The following is a 24,876-nucleotide window of genomic DNA, read 5'->3' on the forward strand; positions in this document are numbered from 1 at the left end:
CAATGAATCATGGAACACTACATCAAAACCTAATGATGTAATGTATGGTGATTAACATAATAAAAAAAATGCAGCTTTCTGGGGGCGCCTGGGTGGCTCGGTCAGTTGAGCATCAGATTCTTCATTTTGGCTCAGGTCATGATCTCAATGTCTCGAGATAGAGCCCCACATCGGGCTCTGCACTCAGCAGGGAGTCTGGTTGAGATTCTCTCTCTCCCTCTCCCCCCACTCTCTCTCTAATAAATAAATCTTTAAAAAAAAAAAAACCTATTAAGTTAAGAAAATGCAGCTTTTCTGACTTTGCTCCAGATCTATTATATCAGAATATTTGGGAGAGGGACCAAAAAAGTTGCCTTTTCAATGAAATTTCCCAGATTCTCCTGCACAGAAGGTTGAGAACTTCTATTTATCCTCTTTGCTTTCACTGCTTCTTTGCCTTTAATACCCATAAGTTACTCCCTCCCTAGGAGCTCCCCTTGAGCTTCATCTTTGTAGCTTTGTAATATGTGCTCCCTTCATTTTCCCTTAAGTTGGACTCAGAAGGCCACTACTTGATTGAATCTTTCATGTCCTAGCAATGAGAACCCGAGTCCTGTCCCTTCTCTGAGCACCCATAGCATCTGTTTTCCCCAGCACAGCTTCCCATATTGCATTTTAATTGCCCATTTACTTCTTACTTGTTGAGTTCCTTTGCTAAAGGGACTGCTTGGTATAGGGCAGGCATTCAATAACTGTTCATCAAATAAGGAAAGGAAGAATTGTTTCTGACTCATAATTCTTACTACTTAAAGCTAATTCTCTTATTTTAGGAATTATATAGCAGGCATTTTTTTCAAACTTTCTCTTCTTTCCCATCCTCAACAAAAACATCATTGAAACATTCATTACACATTAGGGACATATAAGAAAATAGCATCATAGACTGGATTTCTCAGAAGTTATCCATCTTTTGGTGAGACTGAATTTCCTGATGAGATTTAGCTACAATCCTCCACATCCTCAGAAAGTAACCAACACAAAAATCTCTGCAAGGTAATGAGCAGACTTGGAAATTGCAAAGAGGAAGTGCACACATAAGATGATTTTTAACCAAATCTAGAAACAGAAGAGCTGAAAAGTAGGGTCTTTTGAACTAGTTTTTATTATTTATGTCCCATATGCTTATAAAAGGAAAAAGATCAAGGTGGTTTCTGATAAAAGACACATATTCAACAGGATCATTCATGAAACTTAAAAGATCAAACGTCTACTTGTTCTTCACAGTGATACAGATTGGGAGAACCAGGTCTGTGGTTTATTTATAGGAAATTTGGCATAGAGCTTAGTGGGTAATCCACCAAATGTTTGATTTTGTAATTTGGGAAAGATAAAGGGCATTCATTTTTAAATATAATGTAGACTAACTTTGTTAGTCCTACAGTGTCCTGTAGGAGCTATACCTGACAGGTTAATTACTAAGATCGAATGAATTTGATAATATTTTATAAATATGAATGTGCTTAGGATCTTATTTTTACTTTTCCAGTCTCTTTTTGTCTTCCCGAGAGTCTTGCTATTCTGGTAACCCAAGAGATGTTGTTCGTTCATGAAATAATCATACTTCATTTCAACCTTCTAATGATCCTTTAGTATCTGTTAAGCCAGGAAGCTTAATGGAAGACAACGAATGAAATTAAAGAGGTCTTTTCTATGCCTCCACCACCTTTACCTTCTATCTTGATATTCCAGGCTTATGTACCATGACACTCAGAGCTAGTAAGTTTAATAAACTGGACCTTGAGTCCAGTTTAAAGAATCCAGCTCAAGAAGCATTAATAATTAATGAGTTAGTTATCATTGGCAGGTGATGTATCAAAAGTTTATCCTGTGCTTGTAGGAAAAAAGTCCTCCCAATCCAGCTTTTCCATAATTGGAAACTTATCTTCTGACAAATCTTGCATTTGAATCCTTAAATGTTTATGTCAGGTTACAATATAAAATAAAATTGAGAAAACTGTTGTTCGGGGGCTAGAACACCAAGGAATGTGCCTGCACCTTTGCAAGAGGAATACACAGTATTGAATAATACCCAGTGCTCATTACATCACGTGCTCCCCCAATGTCCACCACCCAGTTACCCCATCTCTCCACCGCCTCTCCCCTCCAGCAACCCTCAGTTTGTTTCCTATGATTAAGAGTCTCTTGCTACATGTACCAACTAAATCAGAAATCATTCCTCAAGTGAAAACTGATCATCATAGTCCTGTCCCCTGTCAAAGTTACATTGCTGAGGTACAGAATTTTGAACTAGGCTGGATTCTCTTCGGGTTTTTAATTGGTAAGCAATAAAAAAACAAATTTGACTAACATAAAAAATAGAGTTTTCTGGAGAGATAGTGGGTAGTTCACAAAAGAGGGTTTTATTTAAAGATTTTATTTATTTATTTGAGAGAGAGAGAGAGAAAGAAAGGGAGGGAGGGCAAAGAGGAGGGAGGGGGGAGGAGGAACAGGGAGAGGGGCAGAGAGAGGGAGAAAGAGACTCTCCTCTGAGCAGGGAGCCTGACCACAGGGATGGGCTTCCATCCCAGGACGCTGAGATCAGGACCTGAGCTGAAGGCAGATGTTTAACTGACTTAACCACCCAGGCGCCCCAGAAAAGAGTTTTGAAAGGCCAGACGATAAGGTTCAGAAATAGGATAGGAACTAGAGCTAGTACAGATGGCTCTGGCACTTAGTCAAAAGAAAATACTTAACCATCTCATATGGTTACATTTCCTTTACTGATTGTCAGGAACGAATGCTTTCCAGCCATTTCATCCACCAACCTCTTCCTCTGTCATCTTTATAAACTGACTAATAACTGAGCATCCAGAGAGAAAATATCAGATGGGTTTAGCTTGGACCATGTGACTCCATCTTGGTTAGAGGACAAAGTACCTTATTTTACTTCTCCACCAAGAGGCCCCAAAATAAAATCAACGGGCTGTTCAAAGGGCAATAATATTAGAGGGCAAAAATACTAATTGATATCATTAAAGTGTCTACTGAGTTCTTAATCTGGACTTCATCACAAATGAAATGCTTTGTAAATTTTTGTAAATTTTTACATGGATATAAAATCTTCAGATTTTTTTTTTAAAGTGTAAGTCACAAAGTGGCTAGAACTACTACACAGCATTGCATATAAACATTTTTCTCCAAAAATCTGTCCAGGGGTTAGAGGGGGAAAAAAAAAAAGATGCCTCATTTTGACATTCAATGTTTGCTGAGAGGCTGATAATTAACTCTTCAGAACTGGGCAGATAAAGTTTATCTAAGATGGGGAGCAGGGCACTCAACCAGCCTTCCTCCCCAACTTTCTGCTTGCCTGGCAGAGCCCAACCCAGGATGAGTCCAACCACCTGCCTTCTCTGGACAACTGTGGGCAGACGAAGTAGTTCTTAAGGAAGATGGACAAGTTCATGACCACTGGCCCTCCTCAGCCACCCTCCCATCACTATTCTTGGTCAGCTCACTCTCCTTCATAATGCCTATTTAAAAACTTCTCCACTCTCTTCAAACTCCTGCTACTTTCTCTGCATTCTGAACCATCCAATAAAAATGCCTTCATATCCAATTTATTGCTGGGTACTTGAGCCTGCAAGCAGAATAGAACCCTACTACCATCCTTGGACAGAATCAACAGGCCCACACGCAACACAATTCTCTTCTGGGATTCCCAATTGAGGAGGGAGACTGGGAGATGGGAGGAGGGGGGACTCTGTTTCCAAATGGCCCATCAAACTTTTTAGATAAAAAGAAATACTTTCACAGTAAAAAACTGTATTTCATCCATCTTGACACAAATGTCTCTAAAGAAACCCAACTCCATTTACTCTCATTTGAAGATCATTAAGAAACCTTTCGATTTATAACTTATTATTGGGTTTATGAATCAATCTTCTATGTCCTTGGGACCTAAATCAATTCCTTGGAGCCTGATCTCTACCACAGAAATAACAAAATCTAGACCTTTAAATTGCAAAGCGAGGGGCCAGACTCTAGATCTGAGATGGCCCCCAAATTAGGCAATAATACCATGTGAGGCTTGACTTAAGAGGGTCAGCTGGTCTTACCTGTATTATGTTTTTATCACAACCATTATGCAATTTTTCTGATTATCACTTTTAGGAATGGTCTGACTCAAAACATCAACTCTGACTTCCTAAAGGGTAAATATCAACCTCCCTTCCTTTGTACTGTTTAGTGCCTATAAGGAAAGCACAAATGTTCCTTATTTTCTTTGCTTTTTCCAGTGGAGTTGATGACTATTTCTCCCCTTCTGGGTGTAATTCTGAAGTCATTAGAGGAGGTTGAAATTAGTGGGAATTTCAAGTTCACACACATTATAGCCTCACTAACTTGCTTTTAGGGTCCTCTCAAAATAAACATACTGTTTCTCGATCAACGCTTGATTTAAGTTCAGATTCATCTGTCCAGAGCAGCTCTCCCAGATTTTAGCCTGAGCAGATCTCAAATGTGGAACAATGGCAGATCAATGCGTGTTTGCTCAATAAATGAATGGAGTGTAATCCAGCTCAGTGCAGGTGACAAAGGAGGGGCAAGATGATTTGCTGAGCTCTCTTTCATGATCTGATTTTAAGACAGAATTATGAATGGAAGGAACAGAAGCTTTGGCTCCATTTGGAGATTAATGGAATGGCACTTTTAAAAATAAAAAATGCCATTAACCATAGCTACTCAAATCAATTATTCTTTCACTGGGACTGACTCATTTAGTGAGAACAGCAAGTTTATACATTTATATGTGTATCACCTAGTCTGAACCTCTCCACCAAAAAGTATAAAGTGACTCACTGTCTCTTTACAAGAATTTCCAGATCTGTTGTGGTTTTGCAATGGGTCAACTTAGCTGAGCTGGAAATGTGTTTCTCAAAATTCCTCTCCTATATGGCTCCTGGTTAAGAAGAGCCACAAGAGAAATTTTGCGTGAGAGTTAGAAGACAGAAGTGAGGCAGATGTTCCAGCCTGAAGGTGGGTGTAGAGCAGCAGGTATGACAGCTTATGCCTGTTGTCCCCCAGTCACCATGGGCTTGCTCTCTTTGTCATCATGAAGCAGCAGCCTGGCCCCCAGTTCTTCCTGCTGGATCCCCTCCTCCGATTTCTCCAAGTCTTTGGCCTGCTGCAAATGCAGCTCATGGCAAAACCACGGGCTGCTTCTTCTAGTCTCGCAGGCATAGAGGTCGGACATAGTGAGAGACAGATGCAGGTTCCGAGATGCCTAGGTAGCTTCCAGTTCATCCCCACAGGTTCCAGTTTGTCTTTGGTCTCCTTCATTTCGTATCTAGCTTTTTATTCCAACAGCTGGCCCTGCTGGCCTGCAGTGACTTCGCCACAGCTGCAGCAGCTGTGACTACAGTGACGGCACCAGATACAGCGGCGTATCTTCCAGAGAATTCTTCCCCGGCTGTCATCATTGTGTGAGGTCTGATCTTTGTAATAAATCCCCTATTCTATGTCATTCAGAGTTGTCTTACTGCCCTGGTCAAATCTTAACTCATCCACCTGTATAGGGTATTACTTTGTCTTGTCCCAATCATTCTGTGTAACACATAGAGGTTAAAGCAGAGAAGAATCAGGGGATAGTCTGGAAAGAACACTCTATGGTTTCTCATGATGTGTTTGCTAATTAGGAGTCAATAGAGCCACTTCAAATTTATGAATGGCATATAGGGTTGCATATAGGGCATATAGGGTGCCTCTCCAGAGATGCCTGTGCAGTTGTCCAGTGTGCAGCCTGCTCAGCTGTAGATGGCAGCCCTGGCAGAGAGCAGTATTGTAAATGTTCCTTTTTATATAAAATAGCCATTTGCATTTTTAACAAGTAACCGATCTATTCATATAGAACCACACTTGACTGAGTCTAGATGAGATTTATAGTCCAGTACTGTATAGTACGTCATTGGGAATAAAAATAGAAAACACAGTGCATCCAAAGAATCATTAAGTCATTAAAAGCAGAGGAAATTAACTGCACAAGCCAATAAACTTGAATATTCTTATGACAGATTTTTATGTGATTTGACTCCTATATGGCTACTTTGTTCTATTTTCCCATTCTAAAGCCACTTGAATGTGAATTGGCAAACCCAAAGAGTTACCAAATAAATGGATCCATAATCATTCTCTCGGTCATCATAGTCTACAGAGGGGACTTTACTTAAAATTAAAGTCAAGACTAAAACAAAGAGCAAAAACCATAAGGCTTTTATGGAGGCCTTTGAAACTCAAGCCCAAAGCATTCTCTCTCTACTTGAGAGTAACATGTCCTCACATATAAGAGGTCACTGATTCTCCTGCCTTGTCCAATTCCATCTTCCCTTCAAACTTCTACTGCTCTTAGCCATTAGTCTTTAGTCCCTCCCTCTGAGACTTCAGGCTGCTTCTTGCAACTTTCTGTTAACAATGTGCCTTACACACAGTAGTCACACAATAATTTCTATGACACTAAGATCTCATGTCTACCTGGGCCAGATTTCTACTTTCCACCATGATGAAGGCTGTATGCATATTAGACAAAGAGCACTGGAATTGGAGTTACTTATAGAACTAGCCCTATTATTTGCATGAACTTCCACTTTCTTAGAACCTCTGTTTTTCCTTTCTTCTGAAATAATGCCTAATATTCTTTATATCTCAAAAACAGAGTGCTCCTACGAAGTCTACAGTAAATTCTTCAGCATGCAATGCAAAAGAGACAGCTCTCTGGAGTTTGGCACTGGGGATTGTTTTGCCTGCGTGGGTTAACACCTGCCAGGACTGATCCACTGAGACCTTCACAGCAGTGCCGCACCACCATGGAGGCACTTCCTGGACACCAGGCCTGAGATCAGATGCCCATCTGGTTCCTGCCTTCTTTATTAGCCAATCTCACGATCTGATTCTGCCTTCAGTTAGAAACAGATAACCACAGCAACTGGCTTCCAAGAGGCATCTGGCTGAGTCTCCCATATACCTGCTAGCACTGATTTACTCACCCCTCTAGTATGTTTGATGAGATTTGTAAAGTTCATCACCAGACACTCTACTAATGGGCCTAAATTCTTAGGAAGAGTTGAAATACTTTCAGAGAGAAGAAGCTTTGTTTGTAGATGAGAAAAACCAAAAGATTGGCTTTCCCTGCTGGCCCAAGGAGCCCTGGGTAATCTTAGCCTAAGTGGCTGCCAAAAAGAAATCCTGAGAAAAATCAGTTCCAAAAGGAGAAGGAGGGTATCTAGGGTGTTTGGGGAACAGTTCCAGGTAATTTCACACTAATATGAAGCCCCAAAATATCATTGTTAATCAAGCCAAACCTTTCCAGCTTGGAATTTGTTTTCATACACAGCGATAACTCAGGGGCTACTGTAGCAATATGAAACCTTGCATGTGAGTCACAGCTGTCATCTCAGCTCTGAGGATGGAAGACCATTAGCTCTAACAGACTTGCTTGTTCACCTCATCCTGGGTGGTGAAAATCATTGGTAATTGTGTCCAAAAGAGCTTTGAATACCAGAGCTTTATGAAAGATACTATAGTTCGTTTGCCACTGATCCCCTGATACCTTTTTTTTTTCCACACACAAAAAATACCTTAGTACATAAGTTACAAGGACCTCTGGCTGATAAGTGATTTATACTAAAAACACTGAACATAGTCAGGAGAAAGCAATTCCCGCTATTTCCCCAGCTTGGAATTTGGACCCATTCCAGGCATTTCTCTCTGAATCAGGCCCAAGCATCCCCATCTGGAGTACTAGCAAACTGATGAGATCTTCTGCCTCATAAAAATCTTATAATCTTACCAAAGCAGAAGGCTGGCTTTATCTTAAAGGTCTCTGAACAAATTACTTCTATTTTTCCTAATTTATTTGAAAATTTAAGGTTTCTTTTTCACTTCCACACCTTTCAAAAGTATTGGGGAATGTGTTTTCATATAACTTCCAGCATTAAACATCATACACCATATCTACCGCTGCCTGAATTTACCAGGTCCACCTTGGACTTAGGAAATAAGCCGGTGCCATCTGATTAGATTCATGACTCCGTTCGAGCAAGGCCGGCTGATGCAATCAGCGATCTACCCAGTAATGCTTGCACATAGAAGCTGTCTTGTTAAATAAATATTCTGCAGGAATCTGCCCATGAGGAGGAATCCATCCAGACCCAGATTCTCACACACCCCTGAATAATCAGGAGGCAGTACATTTAAGTTGAAACAAATGGAGAAAATTTACTTACGAAAGCTCACACTCCTGGTTTACTTTCACAAAATTTCAAGGTCGGAAGTTTCAATAGGTTATTTTGTCCATCCCTCTGCCTCTGGCGGGCCCTTCATCTAAACAGTACCAGGTGGATGGTGATCTAATCTAGATTTAAAAGGATAACAGAAAAGGCAAATTTTTACCCCTACTTCAGCAATGCTCTTGAACCTGCCCTTCCCTCCCCCACCAAATGTACCTTGCTATGACCCTCCTATCCTCATTAAAACCCATTTCTTCCTTTTCCATTTTCACAGAAGCTGAAGAACACTACCAACCAAAGAATATATTTCCTTTTCAATTTCTCCCTAGCGTGGGGTCTCATTCACTTCCATATATAGTTGCCAAATCAAAGAGGCAGTCCTTTCTGGTGAAATTAACTTGGGATTGTCTATTATATGTCTCAAGATAGGCTTTATCCCATTCTCAGTAACTAATAAAGTGCTAAAGGTAAAACCCAGAGGTATTAATCATGTAGAATTGTATATGTAATATTTTGGAACACATGACACAACTTAGCCTAAATTAAAAAAAAGAAAATAACACAAATGAGTAATATCTGTTGTTTAGAACAGGGGGTGGTCCTGGTTTAAAATGATATGTATTATTTTTTAAATGGGAAGATTCGAAAAGTACAAACATACCCAAAATAAAAGTGTACATGATCCCACTGCACAAACATAGCCACTAACATCTTATGTTTCTTTGTAGAGTGATATTTTTAATAACTTTATTCATTTCTGCAAACCCTAAGTGAAAAGTCATTAAATTATAAAAATATTTCCATTAATTTTAGTGGGAAAAATGACACGCTCCATCCCAGTGCAAGATACCAAAGGATTTTTGCAGATAGTAAAATATATCAAATTAATGATGAAACGTTTCTATAAATAACAATAATTTACAAGTAAATAAATACTGTTTGATCATAAATGTAATGTAATGAAGATTTATTGTACTTGCCAAAGGAAAAAGAGAAAGCTTGATTGTAGGTGGGAAGGCTGGAGGCTAAGTGCAAGACCATCATTTTCTGGAAGGCGGTGAGAGTCAGCTCTCGACTTTCAGATAGGTGATGTTTTTTGCACTCATTGGTATCTTACACATTTTAATGAAGACAAAAACGTTCCAAACTTCACTGGCGTAAAATAACACTTAGTGTTTCTCATGATTCTGTGGGTTAACTGGGCTGTGTTTTTGGTCCAGACTAGCTTGGCTGGCTGATCCCTGTTGTTAACTATTGACTTGGCTGGAACTTGTTGGTCTAGAACAGTGGTGGGCAAACTTTTTCTATATAGGGCCAGATGTGAATTCATAGGCTTTGCAAGCCATGTTTTCTCCGTCACAACTACTCAGTCCACTGCTGCAGTGTAAAAGCAGCCATGTACAACATGTGATCAAATGGGTGAGGCTGTGTTCCTTGCTTACCCCTGGTCTAGTATAGCCTCACTCATGTGTTTGGCAGTTGGCAGGCTTGTTGGTCTAGAGGATGGTTCTCAAACTTGAGTATGCATTTAGATAACCTAGACAGGACATTAAAGCACAGACTGCTGAGCCTCACATTCAGAGTTTCCAACTCAGTAGGACTGGGGTGAAGTTGCAGAATTTGCGTTTATAACAGGTTCTCAGGTGATGCTGTTGCTGTTAGTCTGGGGACCATATTTTGGGGATCACTGGTCTAGAACTTCTCAACTAGGATGGCTCATCTCGGCCTCATGGGTCTCTCATTCTCCAGGAAGCTAGCCTGAGTTTCTTTCTTTACATGATGGTCTCAGTGTTACAAAGAGCAGCCAAAAGGGCCCAATGCACAGATGATTTGCAAGTGAAGGAGACAACCTAAAGGTGTGGGCAAAAGGAAGTTGGAAGGAGTTGGATGCCATTATTGCAACAAACTACCACACCGCACTAAAAGAAGTTACAGAACAGAAACACATTTTAGAACAAAATAAATACTGAGCATAAGAAGGCTTTGAAAAACACGGAAATAGCTCACATGCACCATGGATGGGAGAATCATAGAAGATACTACCTTTTTGTCCCTCTCATTTGATGTATGTTCACAAAGAAAAATATTTTGGGTTCATCCACTCAGGGCACACAATTCAAATTTGTTCCATATGATATATCCTCTTATTAGAAACTGCTGTTGTCAAGCAAATCGGTGAATGAGTCTTTGCTGAAATCATAATGTCAATACATGACTTCTTCTAACAATGTTTATTTAGTGGGCTTTGGAGTGAAAGAGTTGTTACACTGAGAAAAAAAATTGACTGAAAAATAAAAAGTGGCATGACCTTTCAAAAATTGTTTTAGTAAAAGGTTAACTGGTAGTTGTTATGTGAGATGAGTCTGGTTACATTAAACATTTTCATCATTTCTAAGAAAAAATGGAAGAATTATTTTTTCAGTTAAACTCACAAAATGCATATTCTAAAGATGACAAATGAAATTAATGGGTCTCACCCAAGTCCTAAAGCACTTTTCAGGGAGCACCCAGGAGAGGAACATGGGCTGGAAGCCTGAGATACCCTTGTTATGTTATTAAAGTCAGCATATGGCTCAGCCTTCCCCATTGACCTCTTCTTGGATATCACAACTCCATAGTTTTGTGACTTCAGGGCTTTGATTTATAAAAGGTGTCTTGTCATGGTTCTATTTTTCAGGAATCTGCCTCTAAATGAAACACTAACACTAAAATGAATGATGCCAAAGCCAAATGGCTTACAATATGCCTAGTGTTGTTTCTTATGAGACGCAGAAGTATTTATATATTTCAGTGTAAGCTGAAGCACATTGAACTTTTTTGTGCTCGAGTTTACTTTATTGGGGATTAGAAAAATTGATTTTGTTTACATGACAGTGTGCTTCCAAAAGCTGATGAGAGACCAGATCACTCTATGGAGAGTATTCTCTCCTAAAACCAGGCACAGAATTAAAATACAAGTTGGAGAGTAAAATATGTTACCTAGAAGGAAACCATGAAAGAGCTGCAAGACAAACTGATAGTAAGCCCCCACTTATGGCTCTGAGTGCTTGGTTAAATCCAGACTAGAAAAGACATTAACCCTAACCTCAAGGGACTTACGTCATAGGTGAGGGTCAGACAGGCAAACATCACATGGGCCAATAAACAACATATTTATGAGACTGGAAAAGCAGTAGGGTTGAAAGCTTTGCTGCAGGTTGAAAAAGGAGAGGGATGAACAAGAAAGTTCCCCAGTTTTCCCTCCAGAGACAGAAATGGTGATGATCCCTTCCAGTGTATGTGGTCACCCTGGGGGGTCTCCTGGAAGCTACTACCTGGAGAAGCTGGTCAGTACAGCTGACCCTTGAACAGCATGGGTTTGAACCACGTGGCACCACACCCATGCAGATTTCACTTTATACGTACAGGACAGTACTGTAAATGAATTTTCTCTTATGATTTTATTAATGACTTCTCCTTTTCTGTAGCTTACTTTATTATAAGAACAGAGTCTATAGTACATGTAACATACAAAGTAAGTGTTAATCAACTGTTTACATTATTGTTAAGGCTTCTGGTCAATAGTAGGCTATTGGCAGTTAAGTTTTTGGGGGGTTAGAAGTTAGATGTGGATTTTTGACTGCATGGGGGTTAGCGCCCCTAACCTCTGCATTGTTCAAAGGTCAACTGTATGATGGAAAAGAAAGAAGCAAATCGGAACTTGGCCCTGGATAATAAGTCCTCTTCCCCCATAATTTCCACCTTCAATTTCTCTATCGGGTATGACTATCATTTTTATCCTTTCCTGTCCTAAAAAGAGCATCACCTCTAGAACCCTTGGAGGTTCCCAGAGAGACTGTTGAAAAGAGGGTCCCAGCCAAGGTGCTTTAGATTCAGCTTCTGAGTCAAGGGCCAGAGAACAGTATTGGTTTGCCCAGTTTTCCTCCCCTCCCCAAGTGGCATAAATGAGCTGCTGAAAGATAAACTGAGACATGTTACAACTTTGAGGAGTTTGAACAAACAATCCATTCAAATCAGGCAGCCGCTAAACCAGGAGTAGTGAGGAGTGCTCCTCCTACAGGAGCTTGGGGCAAGATTTTTATAGAGAAGATGCCAGAAGGAAAGCATAGACAGTTGAGTCTGCAGAGTTTGAGCACTTGCCCTATGTGGGAATGCCTAGTTGGTGCTTTGTGATTGGTTGTTTTTAAGTTTCATTTGCTCGGATTCTGTGCACTGACTTTGGCTTAGGTTTCAGTTTGCTTACGTAGGCTATCAAGTATTGGAGTCACTGTGGTCTAATGGCCTCCCTGTTTAATTACCCAGCATCTCTCTTAGCCTCTGGACAACTTCTCTCCACCTGAGGCTGTCATACAGAGCCATGGCTCCTTTTGGCACAACTTTCCAGCAAATCCCATTGGAGGACATAAACACTAACTTGCTGACACACTACAGTGCATGTAGGTGAGAAGGGTGTTACTTGAGGCAACTTCCCCAATAAGACAGGCTTTCTCTTAAAAATGAATTGTGTTATAGGATTTAAAACAAAATGTCATCTGCCGATGGTCATCGATGAAAAGTACTATGTCCTCCTGTTTCATTTTGACATGCTGTGACCTTTCAATATTTAGCTTCTATGTTATCTTCTTGCAAAGTATTTATTAACAGAGGGGTCTTTGGCATAGAAGGATGAATTAGGAGATGGAACCCCGCAATGAGAATTTATGGGAGATCAGATCTTGCAGCTTGTTTACTCATGACGTTCTAGAGACTTGTTAACGGCTTTGGGTGTCTCCAGGGTGTCATCAATTAATTGAACTCTGGCCTTACCAAAGTTGATTGATATGCAGGTGACTGAAGCAGTGGTTATGTCTCAATATTAATTACCCTTTCTGAAAACACCAAATTTTTCTCAACTCCTCCAGAGAAATGTAGTGGTGAGAGAAATGGAGAGTCTGCTCTTTCATAGATCATGTGTTACCTACTCATCACTTGGGAGGTGGCACTTGTCAAGGACAAAATGGAAAAAGATATAGGAAGAAAGAAATTTTAACGCTGCAGGACTGAAGACTTGTCATTAACCCATTTCCCCCAAGATTTCACTTTGTTTAGGAAAACAAGCCTTGTGGGGTTAGCTGGAGCCTGCATATGGTGGAGGTGTTGAGGTCTAAATGCAATTTGGCCCCTAACTTCCTTATAATAACGGACCATCATTCATTAAGCACCTTTTCTATGCAGGGCATATGCATCTGCAGGCTTTTCTATACATTTTCGTAAATATTCTTCACAACAGCCCCATGTAGCAAGTAAGAAAACTAATGTTCAGAAAGTTTCCCATGATCTCAGCACTAGGAGGGGCAGAGGTAAGATTTAAACTTAGGTCTGCCCCACTTCAAAGTCAATGGGAAATTCTTGGGAGTTTATTTTATTGCTTCACTTCCTTACCTTTAAAATATGAATGGAAATGGATAAGAGGAGCAGTGAAAGATGAGGGGTGGGAGTTTAATATGGTAATTTTCTTGACAAGATTGTCCTGAGTGAGACTTTTATAAAATACAGAGAAAGGTCAAATGTGGGTTTGTGAGTGTATGTGTACAGTTTCCACACTCACAAACTGCAAAAACCCCTCAGGATAAGGCTAAAATGCATCAAGAGGAAATAGTCCTTAATAGTTTTTGACCCACTTCTGTGGAAAATACACAGCTATATTATGATTCAAGCAAGGGAAGAGGGGAGGTGCTACTACAGAGAGAGAATAAAACTCAATTTGTCCCTTTTTTATATAAAAATTTTTACATCTATGACTTTAAGATTGCTAAAGTACTGCTTTATAAAAAAGAATCTGCATCACATGAGATCTTATGTCTTTTCCCCCTGCCAAGTGGCTTCTGTCCTTTGGAGGTGACACATACATTTCTTTTGAAAGCTCTAGAGATTGCAAGCAACAACCATCACATCCCCTTGCTGGAACTTTCAAGAGCAAAGGAGACTGGCTGTCTATGTAGAAGCCATTCTTTGTCCTGACCTGAGACATTAGGTCCAGCTCTAGAAGAGCGACTTTGGGATTTACCCCATGTATGGTGTAAATGATCCTACTCAAGCAGCTAAGGGGAGCATTTTCTCTCTCTCATCTTCCCATTGTAAACCTATTGCAACTTGAAAGCCAGTCTTCTCATAACCTCATGTTGCTCTTGACTGGAATGCCCTACCCCTGCCTCAACTTCCCTTTAGCTATTGTTTGATTACTTATTCACTCAGCAAACTGCTGCTGTCCTTCTCTTTATCAGCCCTTACTCCTGAAAATGGAATAGTGGTTCAAATTTCATCTCTGCCCCAATCTTGCGATAGTCAATGACTCCATGGCTAAAACCTCTGTTTCCTCAGTAATTAAAAGGGGATAAAAATAGTTGCCATAGAGGAATATTATGAGAATTAAATGAAGTTAGACATGTTAAGAACTGGATACAGGCAGGGCCTGGCACAAAATATGTTTTCAAAAAATGTTAGATGCTAGTATTTTTACTACATGCCATGTTCTATCCTGCAAGGTCAAGTTCACGTCCTGATTCCTCCATGAAGCCTTTCCCATCTAGGCTGCCTTCAAAGATCTTCTTCCCAAATCCCAAGCATAGACACTAACACTTAATTTTGGTCACACAGGACAACAGTAATGATGATGAAGCAAAGATTTAATTCCATACTGCCTTGTGGTTTAGCATTTTCTCCTCAACTAGAAGATAAAGTTCTTGAGAGCAAACACCAACTTTCACTATTTATTCATCTCATTTTAAAACATCTTCTTTGCACATTAATATGTCCTGGCACTGTGGAAGGTGATATAGGGCATATGAAGATGACGGTACCAAGGTACCCACTGCTGGGAGCACTTGGTCTAATAAGGATTTAAGACAAGTACACAAAGACCAACAGGATAAGGCAGTATAGAGAAATAAAAAGTAGCTAGGTGATCCAAAGAATTCAATTCTGGGCTGATTAAGAAAAGCTTGAAAGAAGAGGAAGTTTTTTCTCTTTCTACTTAAACTGTAGAAGGGAGGATAGGCAGGCGGAACATTGGAAGTATATGTGCTGCCGAAGCGAGCACAGGGGGAAAGTTGGAAGATTTGATCTAGCGAAGCCAGGGGTAGGGAAGAACTCCAGGCAGTGAAAGGGACAGCATGGGCTTGGTGAGGTAGGAGCTGACTAATTTGCCTGGACCCAACCACCCTGAGGGAAGCAGTAAAAGAGGTGAATGGAAAGAAAGACTAGGAAGAAACAGTCAACAAAACCAAAAGACAACCGACAGAATGGGAGAAGGTATTTGCAAATGACATATCAGATAAAGGGCTAGTATCCAAAATCTATAAAGAACTTATCAAACTCAACACCCAAAGAACAAATGATCCAATCAAAAAATGGGCGGAAGACATGAACAGACATTTTTCCAAAGAAGACATCCACATGGCCAATAGACACATGAAAAAGTGCTCAACATCGCTCGGCATCAGGGAAATCCAAATCAAAACCAGTCGGAATGGCTAAAATTAACAAGTCAGAAAACGACAGATATTGGCGGGGATGTGGAGAAAGGGGAACCCTCCTACACTGTTGGTGGGAATGCAAGCTGGTGCAACCACTCTGGAAAACAGTATGGAGGTTCCTCAAGAATTTGAAAGTAGAGCTGCCCTACGACCCAGCAATTGCACTACTAGGTATTTACCCCAAAGGTACAAAGGTAGTGATCCGAAGGGGTACGTGCACCCTGATGTTTATAGCAGCAATGTCCACAATAGCCAAATTATGGAAAGAGCCAAGACATCCATCGACAGATGAATGGATAAAGAAGAGGTGGTATATATACACAATAGAATATTATGCAGCCATCAAAAGGAATGAAATCTTGCCATTTCCAATGACATGGATGCAACTGGAGGGTATTATGCTGAGCGAAATAAGTCAATCAGAGAAAGACATGTATCATATGATCTCACTGATATGAGGAATTCTTAATCTCAGGAAACAAACTGAAGGTTGCTGGAGTGGTAGGGGGTGGGAGGGATGGGGTGGCTGGGTGATAGACACTGGGGAGGGTATGTGCTATGGTGAGCACTGTGAATTATGTAAGACTGTTGAATCACAGACTTGTACCTCTGAAACAAATAGCACATTACATGTTAAAAAAAAAAAAAAGAAGATAGTAGGAAGGGAGAAATGAAGGGGGGGAATTGGAGGGAGAGATGAACCATGAGAGACTATAGACTCTGAGAAACAAACTGAGGGTTCTAGAGGGGAGGGTGGTGGGGGATGGGCTAGCCTGGTGATGGGTATTAAGGAGGGCACGTGGTGCATGGAGCACTGGGTGTTATATGCAAACAATGAATCATGGAACACTACATCAAAAACTAATGATGTAATGTATGGTGATTAACATAACATAATACAATAAAAAAAAAAAAAAAGAAAGACTAGGACCAAGGCAGTCAAATATAAAACCTATCTATGGGCCTAATGTAAATCATGGTCCAAGAGAGACCTCTGGAAAAAGATCCATAGAGGTCTTTCCATGTCTGCCATTTTTATTTTAAGTGGCACAGTGAAACTAACAGTTGACAAAGGGACAACATATTATATTTGTCTCAGCTTATCCATGTCTCCTATCTGCATCTTTCACTGAGAGTTTGTGATACAACCCCACCCCTTCCCATTAACAGCTACTTGCTCAAATCCGCCATTTACATTATAGTATGAATTAATTCTACAAAGTCTAAGACCTTCATGTCACCATGGTGGTATACTTAAGATAGAAAGAATATATTATGCACTGGTTTATTAGCTTTACATATTTTAAATATTTAGATACATGGTATATGGACCTTTATTTGTTGTCTTGCTGGGGCCTCAGAAATACTGGGAACAGGTTTAGCACTGCAGACAGGTTTGCAAGTACTGAACCCAGGACAAAAGCTGCCTGCCTTTTGCCTCAGTTGGATGTTCCCTGCTTGTTTCCATCAGGCTGGCCACTGTGTTTTCACAATCAAAGGAGTACACAGCTACATAGTGGCTGGTCTTCATTGGGGCTGGAGCAGAAATTATTGTTCATTCTTATCTCTATCAGCACAATATGCACTGGGACTTCAATAACCAAAACTGAATTGCAATTGTCAGTCAAGTTGGTCCCATTAAGCATCCCTGCCATGATGGTTTTCTAGCAAATGCTGGCATTGCTGATACCTATAATGGGGTGGAAAGGGAAGGAGACGTTTCTGTGAGCTTTTGATCTACGTATTTGCTGTTCCCAGTATGTCTTGCTTTACCACATACCTTTATTTTTATAGGAAAAGAATTATGTCAAAGCCATGAGTTTTATTGTAACCAATAAATGAGGTTTCTGGGATATCTTCTAGACAGCTAAAAGGTAAGTTTAAGAATGTTGGTTCTTGGAAAATACTCAAATGGATTTGGCAGCTTACTGTCTGAAAAAAATGGCATCTAAATAATAAAATAACTACCTCTTCTTCCTCACTATAAGACAGCCAGTTTTATGGGTTAAAAAAAAAAAAGCAAGCAAGCAAGCACAGTTCCACCACAGGGCAGGAAATGAATAGCTTTATAACAGAAATGATGTGGGGAATTCTTTATGTTGGCAACGTGCAATTTCCCAAAATAGAAGCTGGCCTGAACCCATTTAACTATTTGGGGATAAATATTGTGGCATTTTTACTTATTCAGAATGGTCAGTGAAGACTCTTCAAGGCTATGGAAAACAAATGCCAAAGAGGACTTGTCCAAACTATGAAGTCTCTTCTTATTATTATGCCCCAGAGACAATGGGGTTGACGCAGAATTGCCAAAGGTTATTTGAAAAATTACTTTTTTCAGATTATTAGAAAAATGAAAAGTATGTCTTCACAGGTGTTAAGTGTTTTACTTGGACAATTTGATTATCTCAATTATGTTGAATTCTTTGGTATAACATTCCAGATATCTGTAGGAACTTGATATATTTCATCTACTCCCTTTTCTTTCTTTAAAGCAATCCTTTTCCTAATGCTTATAGTATCAACATTAACCCAGATGCTGTATATAAAACAGAGAAACTATGGTAATAATCTCTTCCTTTCAATTTTACATGAACTAAATTGACTTAAAAAATGTGTGTCAATTTTTCTCAAAACACGGCATATACTGAGTTCCAAAAACATTCAATAATTTGATTTTTCAAGTTTTATCCACATCCACACCTTTCTGGATTCTCTTGTGTTTATGAGAGTGGATTTGTGAGACTACAGGTCCTGTTCCAGCAGTTTGTGGACAAGCTAACTGCCTGGGGGGCATCTGATATGTGGCCTGGCTTCCCAGACGCCTTCTGGAACCACAGGCCTCACGTGCCATTTATTGTTGAAATGAACATGTTCATTCATTCATTACAAAGTGAGTGCTGGTGAGGGCTAGGAACTTCAGACCCAATGGACATTGCTGGTGTAATTATCAAAGCTCCTTACCTCGGGGGAAAATGAGCTCAGTGATTCAAAGGACAAAAGAGCACTAAGAATTAAAGGTGAGAGTATGTGTTGAACATTCACCCTGAAGACAGTTTTTTTTTTAAATATTTTATTTATTTATTTTGACAGAGAGAGAGAGACAGTGAGAGAGGTTTGCTGGAGTGGTAGGGGGTGGGAGGGGGGAGTGGGAGAGGGAGAAGCAGGCTTCCCGCCGAGCGGGGAGCCGGATGCGGGGCTCGATCGCAGGGTCCTGGGATCATGACCTGAGCCGAAGGCAGACACTTAAGGACTGAGCCACCCAGGCGCCCCTGAAGGCAGTTTTTTAAGAAGGACTTTAAAAAGCAAAATAATATGTAAAAATATACAAAGCCAAAATGGTAGTGTAATAAGTTGCCCACTATTCTGGCCGTTGCCAAAAACATACCACTCTTATTTTTTCTAGAAGACACTTGAATTCAACTATCTTTCAGAATCTCTAAATAATACTGCTAGCAAATAAAGACAGTGTGAGGCCTCCATGTTTATCTTTTTAATTGCAAGAAAAAAAAGTAATAACCTTGGGCTTGAACTTTGAGAATAATCCCACTCCTGATATGCCAGGATTTCCCAGTTAATTTGAAAGCTTGGGAACAAATCACCCTTTGATTTTTGGTGAAATGTTCACTCCCCAGCCTGTCAACAAACTCCTCATGAGATAGTGTCCATTTTGTTCTCACATTCAGCACAGCTCTGTCTCTGCGAGGCATGTTGCACGGCCCAGGATTGTGCGAGGAATCCAGGGAGCTGTGAACGTCAGGCAGGTTTAAGTATGATCCTAGGAGCTTTCGGCTTAGTCTTTTGGGCAGAGATAATGGTTTACGTTAGATTGATTATATGCAGACCGAGAAGTGTATCTTGTGCAACAACTCCAAGGCGTGCTGAAAGATAAAAATCCCATTTGCCGCATTTCATATTGGTGGTCTCTGACGTGGGCAACACTGGCCTGCATAGTCCTTGTAAATCACAGATATAATGAGCGCCAGATAGCAGCTCACTTAACTGTTGAATGAAGTAAGTGTTTCTTTACTCCAGACTGAAGGATGGCATATTTGCTATCTAAAACCTTATGATATCAGGTTGACAGAAGTCTTTTATTTATATCTCTGAACGCAGACTAGATAGCTGGTTAGTTCTGTGAACACTCCTGATGTTGCACAGCAAAGTTTTAATGGAAGTTTATTTATCTGCTTTTATTTAATTTTTATAATGCTCTCCCTAGAGAGCCTTTAGTACGAAGGATGAGCTGCTTTCCAGCTTCTTCTTCTTTCCTTTTGCCACTGGCCCTCTGGGCAAAGAACAAAGGCGACCCCGCGGTAGCTCATCAGCATAATTCTTTTAACTGGCGACTGGGTTCTCAGATGGAAAAGCAGTATAATTCCTGGAGCAAGAACAAATCCAGACCCAATAATCCTGCCTGAGTGGAACATAAGCCTCACGAGTGAAAACACCTTTGCTTCTAATGTTTCATTAATCCCAGTTTTATAGGCAGCAGTTTACTTTATGTCTAACAGAGCTATTTCCAAGTGCTTTATACTATGATGCATTTCGATATCTACAAGACACACAGTCATTCCAGGTTCATAAGCAGAGAAACAGGAGTGTGGAGGGATTACAAGGACCTTGTTGTTAGAATCACCAGCAAAGTTTTCTATCTGTGCCATAAACACACACACATGCATATACACATACACAGTCACACAAATACATACACACTCACATATGCTCACAGACTTATACACAGTTTCACATAGAAATATCCATACTCACACACATACACGTTCACACGCTTACACACATACACACACTTGCACACATACACATACAATTACAAGCATGAAACCTAAAAGGAAAAAGCTCTCTGGTGGAAGAAAAGTAATCTGATTTATGAAAATTTTGTAACTTAATACTGTTTAATACTCTTCTCAAGCACTCAACATTCATTCAAACATGTCCCCCAGAAAGTCATTTATTTAATGTATTTGCTTAGCAGAAATACTTGGGGGATTTGTTTTAATGAAGCCTGAAATATATCTTAAGTGTTAAAACTTTAAGTAGCAGCTCCCAACCAAAAGCTTTGCATATAGTTGGCATCTAATAAATGTCCTGAATTTAAAAAAATGTCTTTTGAAAAATATTATAGTCTTTAGGTTAAACATAACAGACTGAACACATGTTTATCTTTATTCCCTTCTGAAATTCTAATAAAATGATAGTAAAGCAAAAAATAAATAGATGATAGATAGATAAGGTATAACCCTCAGGGAAGATATCAAAGAAAGAAAGAAAATATCAGAGAAAATGAAAGCAAACAAAGACACCAACAAAAATTGAAGAAAGAAATTTGAAGGAGAGCGAAAATGGATTTCACAGCGTAGAGAACTCCGAAACCTACATGCTTACAGGGCAGGAAGCCATTAAGACACAAGTAGTTCATGCCACTCAACTGGGACAGGCCCAGGAATTGGAGGGGCAAAGTTTCTACAGAAGCTAAGGTCAGAGGCAGAAGGGAAAACAGGATAATTGGTTCAGCTGAGTCTTTTCTCCAAGCCCTTTCCCTAGTCCAGCAAGACAGAAACTTACTCTCTGGAGAAGCCTCTCTCTTGGAAGACAGAGTTCTAAGCAAACAAAAGCAAACAGAACTGGAGGAAACAGAACAATGGACAGAGCTGAGACCATTGTTAAATACTAATATTTGTCAATAAGATAAACTAGTGCAGCCATGAAACAACAGCACGGTACTGAAAAATGATGAGGACCATTCAGAGAAGAATAAGCTCACTGAATGTAAAACATATCAAAATAAAGATTTCAATAGAAGAGATAAAAAGTAAAATTGAGGAAATACCCCCAAATTAGACAAAAAGACAAAGAGATGGAAAACAGGGAGCAAAAGATACAAAAATGAGACATTTTATTCAGAAGGTGGTCAATATGTAAGCAATAGGAGTTCCAGAAAGAACGCTCAAACAAAAACTAGAGGAAAGTAAATATTCAAAAAAAAATTAAGAAAACTGCTCCAAAATAAAGAATGTGATCTCTAGATTTAAAAGGATCTGCCAAGTGTCTTCAACTATTATGAGAAAGATATATTCACGCATATCACCATGAAATATTGTATCATCTAGATATTGGGAAAGACACTAAAAAAATACCAAAGAAACAAAACAAAGCAAAACTAAAGAGACAAAAATAAACAAGAATCAGTTTACATACAAAAAAGGGGACGTGGAATAGCATCAGACTTCACGAAAAGAAACTCTACTCACTGGGACAATAGAGAAATGCTTTCAGGAGGTAGTTCAAGATGATAGCATAGGACCATCCTAAACTCACCTCCTCCCAGGGACACACCAAATCTATAGCTATATATGGAACAGTTCCCTCTGAAAAAGTCCTGAAAACTAGCTGAATAGCTCCCTCCATGACAAAGGATAAAAGGACCACGTCAAGTCTGGAAGGAGAGACAGAGATATGTTCTCACCAAAAACCTCCCCCGGTCCCCCATGGTGACCCACAATCGGGAAGGATCTCCCAAATATGGAGCTTCTCCCTGAGGAGAGAGAGGTTCATGCCCCACACCAGCCACCCCAACCCTTGGGACCTGTACTGGAGAGGTGAACCCCCCAAAATATCTGGCTTTGAAAACCGAGGGGGCTTGTCTCCAGGAGACCCAAAAAGCTGTAGGGAACTGAGGTTCTGCTATCACAGGGCTCCTGCGGACACTCACTCACTCTAAACCCAAGGCAAAAGCAGCAGTTTGAAAAGTGCCTAGACTGCAGGTGAAGAAGATTCATTTGCTAATTTAAAGTGTTTGCCAGAGGGCAGGGGCCTGTTAGGACGCTCTCCAGGGATGGAGGCGCTGGCGGGTGCCATTTCTGCACTCTCCTACCTTGCTAGCACTGCTGGGTGTGCACGGTCACTGCGCTGTCCCCTAGCCAGGGTGTACCCTGCCCCTGCATCCTTCCGTTCCCACGCTAAAACCAGCAGGCACACCCCAGCCCTGTGCTCTCCCAATGCCCAGCTAAATCCAACAGGCATGCACAGCCCACAGAGGATGCTTCTCACTGTCCTAGCTCTGGTGGCCAGGGGGCTTGTGTTCCTGGGCTCCGCAGGCCTGAAACTAGCCGAAGATAGTTCTTTGGCATGGTTACCATGCCAAAACACTGCACAGCAGACTGAAACACGCCTGTGAGAAAGACCTATTTACTTGTCCCGGAGCTTCAGCCTGAGGAGCAGACTCGGGTTTGCCACACATCTATAGCATACATAGATGCTCTCAGGGAACGAAGGCCAGGGGATGCCATCTTTGCACTCTCCCTTGGTACCTCCCAGAAAGAACTTTCTACACTTGTGTGGAGCCCAGATTTTTGCAGCTGAGGCCCACAGGACGCTTCTAGATCAGTCTGGAGGCCACCAAGGATTACAATTGCATCCCCACAGGACTGTATATATTTGCATATTTTAAAAGCCGCTACCTGAGGGTCTGGCCTCCAATCAGCCTGAAACTACAGGTGCTGATTGAGATCCTTCCCTCTGGAACCCAGACAGGTCTTGGCGCACCATCAACAACTGGGACCTACCAAAAAGAAAGCAGGTAGTTCAGATAATCACAAAGGTTCCAGAGACCACCAAGAGCTAGGGCAAGGTTGAACGATAAGTTTCACTGGTTACATTAGAAATGCTTTCAAATTCTGAGGGGAAATAAAATTATTTTCAATCTAGTGTCTATACACAGGCAAACTATTAATCAAGTGAGGGCATAGAATACAGACACAGTGGTTAAAAAAATTACCTCCCTATGTCCTTTCCTGGGAAACTATAATGATGAGAATAGCAAACACTTACATAATATCCAGTGTTTGCCAGGCAATATTCTAAGCATTTTATATACAGTAACTCACTTACTCCTTACAGAATTCATGTGAAGTAGGAACTCTCACGAAGAAGTTGAGAAACACGGAGGTTGAAATTCTTGTCCATCATGACCCTCGTTAGTAAATGGGGGAGATGGGTTATGAACGCTAGCAGCCTAGTCCAGAGTTGCTGCTATTACTCTCCGGGGCCACATCCCCTCTTAAACACAGAGGAAAGAAATTAGAGGCAATCAAATTATACCATGTGGTTCAGCTGTAAGTAACAGTCACATGGTAATAATAAGGGGAAACTTGAATGCTGATTTAACAAAAGTTATATAAGTATTTTGAGTTGTGTGGAGAAGTGTGAGTATGTGTGTGTGTGTAGTAACTAGAAAGTCAAATTCTTATCTTTCATAGTACAAAGTGAATAGATAATCTCTCAGACTGAAAAATCTAATTCATTCCTGCCTGGCACATACAAGGGACTCAAGAAATGCTCGTGAATGAATAAGAAAATGTGCCAAATCTCCATCTCGCATTCAGATGTACATTTATATAGCACTGTAATTGAAAAGACTGGACAAAGAGCTTTTATCTATCTGTGACGGGCTTTGTGTGTCATGGATATATGTTAATGACAAATTTATATAAAAAATAGCAAATATGCTGGGGCACCTGGGTGGCTCAGTCGTTAAGTGTCTGCCTTCGGCTCAGGTCATGATCCCAGGGTCCTGGGATCCAGCCCTGCATCAGGCTCCCTGCTCAGCGGGGAGCCTGCTTCTCCCTCTCCCACTCCCCCTACTTGTGTTCCCTCTCTCGTTGTCAAATAAATAAATAAAATCTTTAAAAAAATAGCAAATATGCATGATACTATAATTCTGTTTTAAAGAATAGACTGCACATGTGTATGTCTATAATTATGAACATATAGGATTATATACGTAAAATAAAATCTCTGCCAGGATGAATTCTAAGGTGTTATTAGCGGAGAATGGAGCTGGGAAGAAGATAATTTTTTATTTGATATCTTGCTGTATTTTCTAAAAATTTGCTATGAGTAAATTGTCACCAATTACATTTGATTTGTTTAAAAAAAAATCTGAAGTGGGCCACCTGGGTGGCTCAGTCAGTTAAGTGTCTGACTCTTGTTTTTGGCTCAGTTCATGATCTTAGGGTTGTGAGATCAAGCCTACATAGGGTTCCACACTCAGCAGGAAGTCCGCTTGAGATTGTTTCCCTCTGCTCCTC

At 40.4% G+C, this 24,876-nt stretch overlaps 1 long non-coding RNA gene across 1 annotated transcript in view; it reads right to left on the reverse strand.

Moving 5' to 3' along the window:
* The window catches only part of LOC112814431 (uncharacterized), a 73,558-nt gene that overhangs the window by 24,665 nt on the left and 24,017 nt on the right, over nt 1-24,876 (reverse strand). The window contains exon 2 of the long non-coding RNA XR_012378407.1: nt 8,256-8,383. This is a non-coding gene — a long non-coding RNA (uncharacterized lncRNA). The remainder of the gene's footprint in view (nt 1-8,255; nt 8,384-24,876) is intronic.

The sequence above is a fragment of the Callorhinus ursinus genome, unplaced genomic scaffold, assembly GCF_003265705.2.
Source record: "Callorhinus ursinus isolate GAN/ISIS: 27379988/994484 unplaced genomic scaffold, GSC_fseal_2.0 scaffold6, whole genome shotgun sequence".
Classification (NCBI taxonomy): Eukaryota; Metazoa; Chordata; class Mammalia; order Carnivora; family Otariidae; genus Callorhinus; species Callorhinus ursinus.